Below are 12,768 nucleotides of genomic sequence, written 5' to 3' on the forward strand. Positions count from 1 at the left end.
AACCAATGGAAACTCAACACTTGTATATTCAAACAACTACAGTTGAAACACATGAAGGGATTATGATAAGCAAGCAGCCCCTCCTTGCACATCCCCTGCTGAGATGTGTCTTCAGAACTTTGTCTACATGCCATGACCCAACACAATTAAACACGGCAATAAAGGGGGGGGGGGGTGGAGGGGGAAGGGATGTAGCATTACATTACATTATCTCAAGGCCATTTTGTCCCCAAGTCTCGTAGCCCCATGCTTTAGGAATACCGCCATCTTGTATATGCCTTTATCAGCTAAAAGTACATTGTGGAATAAAAGTATATATTTAGCCCAGCCAGGCCAATAGGTTTAGGTAGCCAGAAATGACTCCACCCACGAGCCCAGCCACAGATGAACTGGCAACCATGGACACACATGTCTGGAGGTGGCATCTTCTCCAGGTGGTGGGATACGGCAAATAGCCCTCCAAATTTCACGTTCTCTGCTGGGCCATAGTCTGTGGGTAGGAGGCGAGCCCACAGCCCCTTCCAAAACGCACTGTGACAGTGGGTTTTGTCACAGGTACCTACATAACAGCATGCCTGGGTACCTGCGACTTACATGCGTAAGGGATTGTATAGCAGTAAACCAACATTGTTTTTAGGCCTGCATCCTTGGAGGACTGTGTATTAGGTTGGCTACTATAGTTGCTACGTCATTTACCTGTTATACCAGTTAAATGGTTCCAGAAGGGAGAGGCAGCCAGGGGAGGCAGGTGTACCACGCTCGGGTTTAATGATCTGGCGGTGTCCACATCCCCGATTAAACAGTGGTGCCAGATGCATCCGAACCACTGTGGGGCTTGGCATTGCAGTATTTTCCTGATGCATTCATTTTTAATCAGATGGACTGCAGCTGCATTACCTTGATCATGCCTTCTGTTGATTGAAGCCTAAGCAGGTTCAAGCCTGATTAGTATATGGAGGTGAGACTGCCCGGGAATACCAGATTCTGTAAGCGTTTTCCCACCTGTGTGAGGGAGGCATCTGAGGTTTCTGTGTTCTGAGAGTATCCCAGGCCAGAAGATCCTAGGGCAGTCTCTGAGGTGTGTTTTTTTTTTTTTTTTTTTTGCTCCATCTTTAGCCAGCAAAAGCTTGGTAGTACCTCTTTTGGCCTCCGGGGTCTGCCACAGAGTCGTCAGTCTTTTGCCTTGCTTTTGACTCTTGGAGCAGAAGATATGGGGTCATTATTTAAAAAACAAAACATAAGGTCTAGCTTAGAGCTTAAGCCACTGGACATCCTTCTGTTTCAGATAGGCTCTTTTAGTGTTGACCTCTGCGAGAGGTAGATTTCAGGGTCCATAGTCATCAATGACTCATATCTTCATGTGCCGTTTCTTTTCCAGGCTCATCAAGGTTTTTTTTTTCTTTTGCAAATTACAGTGCAAAGTCATCTTATATTTTTTTTATTATTTTTTTATTTTATTTTGTTTTGTGACTCTGCTCTTTGGGCTGGCCACAGCTCCGAGGGTTCACAAAGCTCCCAGTCCAGTACTGGACTTGCTGAAAATGCAGATTTGCCAATCTCAGTATACCTCAATAATCTTTGTTCAGGTAACAGTCTGTTCCAGATTTTCCTTTGATACATTTCTGCAGGAGGAAGTTGTATCTAGGTCAAGGCACGTTCCCTATGTACAGTCCTACTCCAGGTATTTAGTAGAGGATCATTCTCTCTGTCTGGAACATAACGTTCCAAGCATTGGATTGCCAGAGGGCTCTGTTCCCGGGGTATTGCAGAGCTAAGATTGCTGGTTGATTGTTCGAATTTTGGAGAAGGGATGGGGAAGACAATAACCACTGATGCCAGCTTCTCCAGTTGGTTTGAAAGTGATTATACTTCAGTGGACTTGGTCTCTATAGGAGAAAATACTTCCCATCAATATCTTGGATTTTTTTTGGCTAGTATGCCTTGCTGTGGATGTTGGGGTGAACCAGTTGTAGGTGTAATCTCGAAATGCCTCTGCAGGCATAGATATCAACCACCAGGAGTCATGCAGCTCAGGAAGGTGAATCACATTTCGTCTGAGACAATACAACAAGTGCTGTCTCTATCACTAGTACATATTCCAGGTAAAGAATAATGGCAAGGGGAACTCTGCAGGTGGATCTACTAGATTCCAAGTTCAACACAAGGGAACAGGTTGTGTCTGGGACGAAAGTCCCACTGACAATAGGGCCAGATGCACTGGTAACACCTTTTTAGGGACCAGTTCTCCCTTATTTGATGCTTTCCCTCTGTTTTGACTTCTTTTACATTTTTTGCAAAGAACCCGGGAAGTGGTAACACTGATAATAGTGTTAGCCACATTATCCCAGTAGGGCTTAGTATGCTGACTTGGCAAGGCTTGCGGGGGTCGTTCCTTGAGCACTCCTAGTCCAGCGGGACCTAATGGTCTTGAGTCCTGTATCTCCACACTGTTGAGCTCCTGGAAACTGGTTTTAGGGAACCTCGATTGGTCTCACATCATAAGGTCATGTTGCATCCTAATCCATCTCTATTGCCTAGAGTGGTTTCTAGTGTTCGCTTGAATCAGGACAGTGTCTTGCCTTTTTTTTTTTTTTTTTTCTCTAATCCACAGTCGGCAGGAGAAAGATCGCTACCTACTCTAGAGGTAGTTCAGACACTCGGGGTCTACTTGAGTTGTCGGCACATGTCAGGAATCCTAATTTGTGCAACCAGAAGAGCCCAGGAAGGACAGGATGCATCCAGGTTGAATGTTAAGCAGTGGATCTGCCAGTTTACCAAGGATGCCTATGGTTTTGAAGGATAAAATCACTTTTTTTTTTTTTTTTCTGGGAAGAAATCCACTACCAGGTGTGTGGGAGTATCTTGGGCCATCTGCCATCAGGTGTCAGTGGTCCAGGTGTGCAAGACCACTATTTGGTCTTTAATTTATATATCCACTGGGTCCAAGAAAAGGATTTTACAGGTAAGCTGTAGAAAAAAATCCTAATATTGGGGGTTTGCTACAGGTCACTCAGTGTCAATGAGGGGGTGGAGACTCAGCTCTTTGCACAGATAGAAAGGGCTGCAAGGGCTGGGACAGTGATAATAATGGGGAATTTTAACTATCCGGAAATTGATGGAGTAATGGCACTGCTGGAACAGTAAAAGGGCGGAAATTTTATAAACCTATTTCAAGACAATGTTCTGGTCCAGTTCATAGAGTCCCTAACTTGAAATGATGCTGGACCTGGTAATCTCAAACCATGCAGAGCTTATTACTAATGTCAGTCACTGACTCTGTTCTTCAATCTCCCCCTCCACACTCACTGGAGCACCGGGCTGTGGAAAGGTCAGGAGCGGCTGACTCTGGCTCTCATCGGTCAGCGGATCCTGTTCATATGGTCACAGTTTCAGCCCGCTGTCTCCTGAAAACAGGTTGCAAGAGTGCAGAACAAACTGCTCTTGTGTTCTACAGAAGTATAAATGAGCTTTGGCTGTTCTTCTCTTTTTAAGAGGGAAAATTCTCCAAAGAAATGAGAATGCTTTAAATCGACTGAACAAACTGCAAACCTATATTTTCATGGGCAATAAGTTTAAAAGGCTTCAATAAAATGCATGTTGTGCATGGCCAAAGTTAAAATCGCTACAAATATATAGAAAAGGGCAATTACAAAATGCAAAAATGAAGGCACACTATCATCATTTAAAAGTTACAAAGAATATAAGTAAATTATATATAAAAAGGTAACCTAGACTGCAAAAAGGAAAAATGTATTCCAGGATGAAAAAGAGTAGGGCAAAGCCAAAGAATTTTCAAATATATTACCAGGCAAAAAGGTCAGGTCTGAGCATGTAGGCCCTTCCCTAGTTAATTGTGAGTTTATTACTGTTGACATAGAGAAGGCACATTTATTAAATACCTTCAGCTCTGTGTATACAAAACAAAATGGGTTAGCTCAAATCCTTAATGGCGATGTATTGACATAGACCCAAATGATCCACAATGGCTCAGAATTGATATTGTCCTGAAGTATTTTGACTAAATTAAGGTGAATAAAGCACCTTTTGCCAGATGGCTTACATCCAAGTGTCCTCAAAGAGCTGAGTCACAGCACAGAGGGATTCTGTAAATGCACATTCGTGGCTCAGTGTACATTACCATTGTCAGACAGGAAGAAGCATTTTATGGCAGAAGAGACTATTCAACTTTTTTTTCCACTTTAGGGGATACTAAGCCAGACCAGGATAAATTAACCCTTTCACTGCCATGTCTGTACGCCTGGCACAGAAGTACCCACAGGTGGCCAAGTCATTTCTCCCTCTGCTATAAGCTCATAGTCCAGTCAATGACCATAAACTTATAGCAGAAATTGTTCAGCAGAATCTCCTCTCTCCTTTTACTATCCCCCCCCCCCCCAAGCAAACCCCATCCCCTGCAGCTACCATCATTAGCCGGCATCCCTGCTCTTCCACCGGCTTCAGGTGCTGCATGGGGCTTGGCGTTATCCAGATGTATCACCCCCCCATACTGCCCCCCTCCCCCAATCCATGGCTGCTCCAAGCGGCATCCCTCCCGCTGCCTGCAGTTTCTCCCTGCATTGAGCTCTGGCAATCTCTCAGGCTAGGGAGCACTGCAGGGAGAGTAGCGGTGCAGGTGGGGGTGAAGTTGGGGCTTGTTATGCATGTGTTTACCAAGCTCCCCCTGTAGTAAAGTTGGCACAGACAGCAATCACTACAGATCACTCCTAGATGTCCCACTGACAGCTGATCATAGTAAACTGTGAGTGTTATGTATCAGACTATCATTTTATGAATGAATGAGGAATCTCTATACCTTATTTCATTCAAGAAAAGTGCTGCAGAGAAAGGGACTTTCTCTGTCTCAAAGAGAATTGGGGGTCTATTTAGACCTCTGATATCTCACCAAAGAACCCCCCCCCCAAAAAAAATCTATTAAAAAAATATAACTGTAAAAACTCTCCGGTGATGCACTCACCCCTCCTCGGCTTCCTCAGGAGAAGTCTGCAGACAATAGCAGATATTCGCTATTGTCACAAGTGGGTGGCAATGCTCTGCTCCCCGAGCCCAACCTTTTTCAAGCCAGTTAGAGCCTCATGTGGCTTAAAAAAAATTCATACAAAATGTATAAATCTGACACCCTGCAGGGGGGTGGCACCCCAGCGCCCCTAATGACCTGGATGCTCTTGATAAGACCCCTTTCACATGGAGCAGACTCTGTCAATCAGATCTGTCTGCTGATCCCCCGCAGAGCAGGTGGAGGACAGGTCCCTGCATTAACCCGCTGTTCTCTGTGGGGAGGTCAGATGGAAACAGACCGCCTGTTCCGTTCCATTGGATACCATCTGATATGCTAGATGGATGGAGAATGGGATCCCCATCCCTCTGTTTTTAGCAGACTGGACTGGATCGGATGCAGGCGGGTGTAAACTGACACATGTCCGTTTACAACAGACTCTCCATAGGGAACAATGGGTGGCCCGATTGGACCCGCCTAAAACACAGGCAGATCCAATCGGTGTGCTTGTGTGGAAGGAGCCTAAGGTCTTGTTCACACAGGGCATACACAGTGTACCTTTACAGGGATGCACAGGTGTTCCATGCATCTCTGTGCAGGCAATCCCATTGATGTAATTTGGGATGCAGCAAATACATGAACAAAGCCGTTGCTTCCAATTTTACATCCATGTAGGTCTGCATGTCCCTGAGCTCACACTGTTGGAGTTTGGGGTCATGTACTCACACGGATGTGAGGTTGGGAACAGCAGCTATGCCTGTGCAGCCGTTGTATCCCAATTGACATAAATGGGACTGCCTGTACGGGGATGCATAGAATACCTGTGCATGCCTGTGTGGGTACACATGGCCACCCATGGGCGTGCACTTTAGTATGCCACATGTGAATGAGGCTTTAGTAGTAATTTAGCAGGAATTTTGTAAATTATGTTTATGTGCACTATTAATGGTTTTAGTGTACTTTTTAGGGATGATATTGCTTTGGTAAACATGTGCAAATATCATGGAGGTTTAAAAATCAATAGCACTTTATTTTTATTGTACCTATGCTTTCAGAAAATGATATGATTTGGGGAGTCTTTTACAAACTCTGAAAGCTGTAAGTGAAAAATTGAAATCTCCTGCTTTTTATTTATTTATTTTTTTTTTGAAATTTTTGGGTACGTTTTTGATTTTTCACCATTTTGCAAAAAGGCACAATGTAACAATTTAAAAATGTATTTACTCCATACAGGTTACGCTTTTATATTTAGTAGGGATTTAGCAGGAATTTTGTAAAATTAGCTGTTTTTATCTAATAATGGTTTTAGTGTATTTTTGGTGAATATATTGTTTTGATAAACATTTGCACAAATATCATGCGGCTCTAAAAAAAAAAAAAAAAAAGTAGCACCTCACTTTTATTCTAGAGGTCATATACTTTCAGAAAAGATATATGGTTTTGAGGGTCTTTTTTACAAACTTTGAAAGCTATAAGTGAAAAATATAAAAAGCTAAGGAAAAATTGCAAAAGAATGGTCTGGTCTGGCCACCTGAGGTGTGCAAAATGGAGCACAGGGCCTGGTAGCAAAAGGGTTAAAGTTGGTTATGTAGTTAAGGACATGTAGCCAAACTGCGAGCTTAAATGTGTAGTTTTAAACATTAGTGGTTTTATGTGAGGTAAATAAAGTTTTTATGAGATTTCTTGTTCTTGTACAATAATAAATTAAATGCAATCTAATATTTCTTGCACACCGTATTAAAAAAGCCAGGTCAGGGATGCAGCCATCCTTCAATGGCATAAAGTGATGCATAAATCTTGAAAATCAAGAGAACAGGAAGTGCAACAATCTGGCACAATGTAATAGACAAAAGTATCCCTGCGCTATCAAAAATCTATTAAGCCTCAATTAGGGTTGCAGCCAAACACCGACAGAGGTATAAGCCCTACCACTGAAACATATAGCAGCAAATCAAATAAATGGTGTTGCGCTCCCTTAAACTAAATAATATTAATCCATAAAATGCTAACCAATAAAAACATAAATTATCTGTGCATAAATTCTGATTCCCGTGATAAATCGTGATCAGTGATCAAAGTGACTAGTGCAACAAAGCATTCCAAACGAATATATATATATATATATATGTATGTAAAGAAATAGAAACCACATATATAAAATCGCATAGACCAAAGTAAGAATCGCATAAAATCACACAGTGATAGTGATGAATACCAATAAATAGATTTTCTTACTCTGTGTAAATAGAAACATAAAATCGCATAAATAGAAAAGAAATCGCATATACCCATAAAGTGATAAATGCAAATATATAAAGTATCACACAAAGTGTGTATAAAGCAAAATTAAGTAGTGAAACATTCAGTGCAAACAAATGTAGAAGTCTCTCAAACTGCAAACAAAAATAAAAAAGTGGCAAAAAAATCCGTAAAGTGCTTCTCGTAGTAGCAGGTGCAATACAACGTAAACTGTGCACACTCTGGTGTCTCTTCAGTGTCCCGCAGTTAACATATAGGGTGGCCCCTTACCTTACTGCTGTAAGGCAAACAGCATAAAGAGACCAAGGTCTCAGATGGTGACAGCGGTGTACCCTTAGTTTCAAGCTAGGAGGACTTCTCCCCACATTAAGGCAGGATCTCACAGAGAAGGAAACAGGAGGGCTCCAAATGGTGAAGTATGTATACACTTTTATTACAAAACTCAAACAAATGGAAAGGTACTCACAAACAAATCAGTTTAAAAACGCCAGATAGCAGTTTAAAATGTTCCTTTTCGTCTCTGACGTGGCTTCCTGTATCCACAAGCACTTCCTTCCCACGCGTATCGTCATGTGACTTCATCAGGGATGTTTGCCTTACAGCAGTAAGGTAAGGGGCCACCCTATATGTTAACTGCGGGACACTGAAGAGACACCAGAGTGTGCACAGTTTACGTTGTATTGCACCTGCTACTACGAGAAGCACTTTACGGATTTTTTTGCCACTTTTTTATTTTTGTTTGCAGTTTGAGAGACTTCTACATTTGTTTGCACTGAATGTTTCACTATTTAATTTTGCTTTATACACACTTTGTGTGATACTTTATATATTTGCATTTATCACTTTATGGGTATATGCGATTTCTTTTCTATTTATGCGATTTTATGTGTTTCTATTTACACCGAGTAAGAAAATCTATTTATTGGTATTCATCACTATCACTGTGTGATTTTATGCGATTCTTACTTTGGTCTATGCGATTTTATATATGTGGTTTCTATTTCTTTACATATATATATATATATATATATATATATATATATATATTCGTTTGGAATGCTTTGTTGCACTAGTCACTTTGATCACTGATCACGATTTATCACGGGAATCAAAATTTATGCAGAGATAATTTATGTTTTTATTGGTTAGCATTTTATGGATTAATATTATTTAGTTTAAGGGAGCGCAACACCATTTATTTGATTTGTTGCAATCTGGCACAATGAAACACTTTATATCAATTTGACAATGTAAAATGTAACTTTAACAAAACAACCTCTAGGAACACTCTGCTCAATGCAGAAGCGTAATTAGAACTTTCAGGCCTCCGGTACAAGAAACTATATAGGGCCCCAATGACCCACTGGTCCCGTGGTGCTTCCCTCCAAGCCCAGGCCCTTTTACTTTCGTTGTGGGCCCTTTCACATGTTCTGCATCGTGCCCCCTGTTGTAATGCTCTGCAGTGTATCGTGGGATAAGTGGAATGCTCTACAATGTATCATGGTATGGCAAAAGAGTGGGAGGAGGGAACACTAATGGGGACCCTCTGGTGTTTGGACAAAAATGTCTGGTACCACATCCTATTAGAGAAATTACACAAAAAGGCCCTATAGACTTGTATTAACCCTTTAAAGTCCACATTTTTTTCAATGAGTTAGCGTGACTCACAATGTGCTCTACCAAATGGTGGAGCAGAACATTAATGGGTTAAGGACTTTGACGGTGTCACTTTATACAATCAATTTTTGATACTTTTTAGTTTAAAATCATTGAAACATATCAGGACATAACACATAATTTCATATATGGGTTGTATTTGTACTACACAGTGTGAAATTGAATCCTCAACCCTATTGCGATCAGGTGATGAATAGCTTGCTGCGACTTCCAAAGCAGTTGCGTGTCACTGGTCACTGCCCACTTCTTCAGGAAAGCAAATTAAGTCAAACTCTGTGTATATAAACATCAGCATAAACAATGTCAAACATTATTTATCCTATGAGGAGTGCCCAGAAGCGCTAGCAAGGGACCCGAGAAGAGGAGGATCCAGGCTGCTCTGTGCAAGATCACTGCACAGAGCAGGTAACTATAACATGTTCTTTTAATGTTAAAAAAAAAAAAAAAGGATTTAGTAACACTTTAATATTTTACATAGCAATACATGCAAAAGGTCTTGGCCTGAAGTTCCACTATAAAGTGTTTGTAACCCAGAAAAAAAGTGATCTCCTGTTCCTTTATAGCAGATTAAACAGCACAGTCCTTGTGCTGTCTAACCTGCCCCTCTCTAAGCTGTAAAAAACCTGTCTGATCTTGCCACTTCCTGTGTTCCCCCCTCTGTAGCCTGACCACAATAATCATGGCTGCTGAGCCCTAACTACCCTGGTCAGTTTGCGTGCCTCCGTCATCTGCAGATCTCCTCTGTCCTCCTCCTCCCCCTCCCTCCCTGCCTGTCAGCTCCGTGTCTGTGTCTCACCCTGTGACACTAGATGCAAGAATTGTGATAAATATATGAAGCAGCGCAAAAAAAAATGTAACTTCAATATTGTGAAAAACGCAAAAAATAATCAATATGACCTCGAACTTGTGTAAAGAAATCACACTAAATATGTAAATAAGAGCCCATTCACAAGGGCTAAAAATTAAAAATATGTGAAACAAAGTCCAAAGTGTCTCTGCAATCACAATTCATAGTGCTTCCACCACCAGGTGACATCAAGTATTAACGCGCCTTTCCGGATCCTGTGGTATAGTCAAATACGCGTGTTACATCTACCTATGAAGGGGAAACTCCAAAGTGGCAAATGTGATCCAGTCAGGGTTGGTTCATCAGCAGGATGTAAAATAAAAGCATATAGGCCCATAGTGTAACATAAAAAATAAAAAAAATTTAATGAAAAAATAAACGAGTAAAACTTGCAAAGGGAATCTCACTAAACAAAGCCTTGGGCAATAGGTTTAACCACTTAAGCTCCGGACCATTTTGCTGGCCAAAAACCAGACCACTTTTTGAGATTCGGCACTGTGTCGCTTTAACTGACAATTGCGCGGATTTGCGACATGACTCCCAAACAAAACCGACGTATTTTTTCCTATAAATAGAGATTTCTTTTGGTGGTATTTGATCAACCCTGTGGTTTTTATTTTTTGGGCTATAAACAAAAAAAGCGATAATTTTGAAAAAAAATGCATTATTTTTTTACATTTTGCCATAATAAATATCCCCCAAAAATATATAAAAAAAATAAAATTTTCCTCAGTTTAGGCCGATACGTAGTCTTCTACATATTTTTCATAAAAAAAAAATGCAATAAGCGTTTATTGATTGGTTTGCGCAAACGTTATAGAGTATCTCCCTGTTCTTCCTCCCCGTGAGACGATCATGGGTATCCTTGCAGCGATCGAGTCCGCGGGACCCGCAACTGGACTCACAGAGGTCCTGACCGTGCACACGATGGCACAGCGGCAAATTTAAAGGGATGTACAAGTACACCCATTTGCCTGTCCGTGCCAATCTGCTGATGTATATTGGCGTACGCCGGTCGGCAAGTAATTAAAAATTTGTATATAGAAATAAAACCGGATACAATTGCTCTCCCAAAAAGCAGCAGGCTGTGTGGCTGCACCGAACTCAAATGCCGGTCAGCAAGCTTGCGTGATGACGAAGTGTTGTAGCCACGCACAACAAACAAAACGATTTTGTCAAAGAGATGACATTGTTGGAATGGCTTACAATGCATTATCTCTGGATAAAACCGAGGGAACAGAGGGGCTGCCAGTGAAAGGAGTTTGAAAGGTAACAACCACTTTAAAGGAGTTGTAAAGGCAGAAGGTTTTTTTTTTTTTTTTTTTTTTTTATCTTAATGTATTCTATGCATTAAAATAAAAAGCCTTCTGTGTGTAGCAGCCTCCCAGCACCCCCTTCTACTTAACTGAGCCCCATCTCTGTCCAACAATGTCCATGAGTCCCTCTGCCGTCTGGGACTCTCCCCCGATTGGCTGAGACACACCAGCAGCGCCATTGGCTCCAGCAGTTGTCAATCAGTTAGCCAGGAGAGAGAGGGGGCGGGGCCGAATGGCAGCTACGTGCCTAAATGGACACACGGAGCTCAGGTGTCCCCATAGCAAGCTGCTTGCTGTGAGGGCACTCAATGGAGGAGGGAGGGGCCAGGAGCACCGAAGAGGAACCTGAGACCTGGAGGATCCAGGCTGCTCTGTGCAAATACACTGCAACAGGACCTTTATTATAAGCTTGCCTGTAGGTAAAAGTGGTGTAACAGGGTTTACAAACACTTTAAAGCATGTTAAATAGCACAGTGCTTGTGACATGTCATTTGTCCATTTTGTATGATGTGAAATACCTGGCTGATCCTGCCTGTTCCTGTGTCCCCCCTGTCTCTACTGACCACGATAATGGGGACTCCTGATCCAGGATACCTTTTGGCAGCCTGCATGCCTCTGTCATCACGCTGTCTGCTCTCTCCTGTCTGCTCTTTGCCTCTTCCCCCCACCCCTCCTTGCCTGTCAGTTCCAATGCCTGTGTGTGAAAGCAATTTCCTTCAGCCCTTCTCCCCTACTGCTCTTCCCTGTCACTTGAAATACCTTTAAAAAAATAACTTGCATCCCCTCTGTTTTATCAAGATCTTAACTACTAGGTGTCTTCTTTTAAAACTCTAATAATAAATTCCTTATCTCACAGCGGTCACATGACATTCCTCTGCTGGGCGGCTGATGTCAGGGGGTTAGCTCAGCCCCTCCCTCTGCATTCTTACATCGGGAAGCTCAAGTAGAGGAATGTCACTGACAACAAGCTGTGAGGTGTTTTTTTATTTCATTTTTTTAGTTCTAATTGTAAATACCTTGACACATAGTGCTGTAGCACTTGATAAAACAAAGGGGATGGCAGTGTTTTATCATCCTGACTTTTTTTTTTTTACATCAATAACAAAAAACAAAATGCAGATAAATGGGACCATAGTATAAAAAAACAAATTGTATCATATCATATAAAAACAATGTACAATGTACATAGATGTAATGGAGTAAAACCATATTGGATGGAAATGAGATGTTGTTTGAGCCATGTGTGGAATAGATGCTGCATCCTGTGAATCTCGATGCATTTTGTTGATAAATACGACTCATCAGGAGCAGATGGATTGGGAACAGTTCAGGCGATCAGGTTGCACAGCTCGGATACACTGCACATCACACCTGGTATCTGTCTCCATAAGACTTTTTGTAGCCCTTGATTGGCACAGTACTTCATACAATATGATTACTCCTATCCTCTTGAGGATGCTCATATGTGCGCTTGGTGTTCCGTCAGATCCCAACACCTCAGCTCCCGGGGTAGATGTATGGCAACTCTCATATCCATATCGCTTAGGTTGAACTTTCAGTGGGATATATTTATAGCATCCACTCCTGATGAGTTGTATTTATTGCCAAAACGCGTTGATTCACAGAATTAAGCCTCTATTCCACACATGGCTCTA

General features: G+C 41.8%; 1 protein-coding gene across 1 annotated transcript in view; it reads left to right on the plus strand.

The window, feature by feature from the left end:
* LOC143982098 (3 beta-hydroxysteroid dehydrogenase type 7-like) overlaps window positions 1–12,768 on the plus strand; it is an 83,024-nt gene that overhangs the window by 19,122 nt on the left and 51,134 nt on the right. The gene's annotated exons all lie outside the window — the stretch shown is intronic.

This window comes from Lithobates pipiens, unplaced genomic scaffold (genome assembly GCF_037356315.1).
Source record: "Lithobates pipiens isolate NorthernLeopardFrog02 unplaced genomic scaffold, aLitPip1_a1.2 Scaffold_16, whole genome shotgun sequence".
NCBI lineage: Eukaryota > Metazoa > Chordata > Amphibia > Anura > Ranidae > Lithobates > Lithobates pipiens.